This window comes from Leuciscus leuciscus (genome assembly GCF_965113295.1).
Source record: "Leuciscus leuciscus genome assembly, chromosome: 4".
NCBI lineage: Eukaryota > Metazoa > Chordata > Actinopteri > Cypriniformes > Leuciscidae > Leuciscus > Leuciscus leuciscus.
Window position 1 is genome coordinate 20,055,392 of NC_138728.1, and position 1,178 is coordinate 20,056,569.

Below are 1,178 nucleotides of genomic sequence, written 5' to 3' on the forward strand. Positions count from 1 at the left end.
TGACAAAGACAACATTTCTTCCAATCAGTTGGCCTCTTGGCTGACATGGGATTTTCATTTGCCATTTTGGGGGTTTGTTGTCTGATTAAGGCCGAGGGGTTATCCTTTTACCACCTCAATCATAGACATAGTACACATTCAGGTATGGGATACAACTAGGTACGGGTCACCTACACCTAGCCCGATCATTCATCCAGTGCCATTTAAGTCCCGTGTGATCTGTACACCTTCCAGGTAAGCATACATGAACAAGTCATGTATTGCCCCGCTTACCCTTGGCTCGGCTCTCTGTCAATTCAGGTGCGGCTATCTAACTACATCTATTACTAGCTAATTGATGAGGGGCTGGTAGACAGCATTTGGGACACTAAACTTAGCTATACTATTACTACTAGTCAAGAACTACAGTGTAAGTAAAACTAGGTCAGCTGACACTGAACCCCATGCTGAGTTCCCCAGCAGTTAAGTCACCAGTGTGCCCTGGTTGTGTAATGACGTTCACTCTATTAAACAAAACCTTCCTTAACACATTAAATTGAGCTCTGACAGAAATGGTGGCCATCTTGAAAATGGTCACCATCTTGAATTTGAGCGGCACACACCTTTTTCCAATATTCCTTGAAGAATATTTGTACCAAATTTCATGATAGCAGCACCATTTGAAAAAAAGATGTAAGGATTCAAGAGAAATGGCGGCCATCTTGAAAACTGGTAGCCATCTTGAATTTTTGAGGGACAAGCACCGTTTTCCAAAAAAAACATTCTGAAGAGAGTATTTTCACAAAATGTTATGCCTACATCACTGTTTTAACAATTGACATAATGAGCATTTTACAGAAATAGCGGCCATCTTGAAAAAATGGCCGCCATGTTGAATTTTTCGGTGGCCAACGCCTTTTTCCCAAAAAGTGACCCTTAGAGAGTATCTGTGCCAAATTTCATGCTTCTATACCAATTTGAACGATTCTCTTGAAATATGCCATTAATCTGCTGCACTAATACTTTTCTGCAATCATACACTATGGGAGTAGTGAAAAGCAAATGTTTCTTAGGGTGTGCCTTTAGCCACCTTGTAACCTACTATACTAAGGTACTATTCATTTAGATTAGAACTCATTTAGATAATTTATAGTATATTACCCCATTGTCTTCTGGTGATCCTCACCAAGCCCAGTATC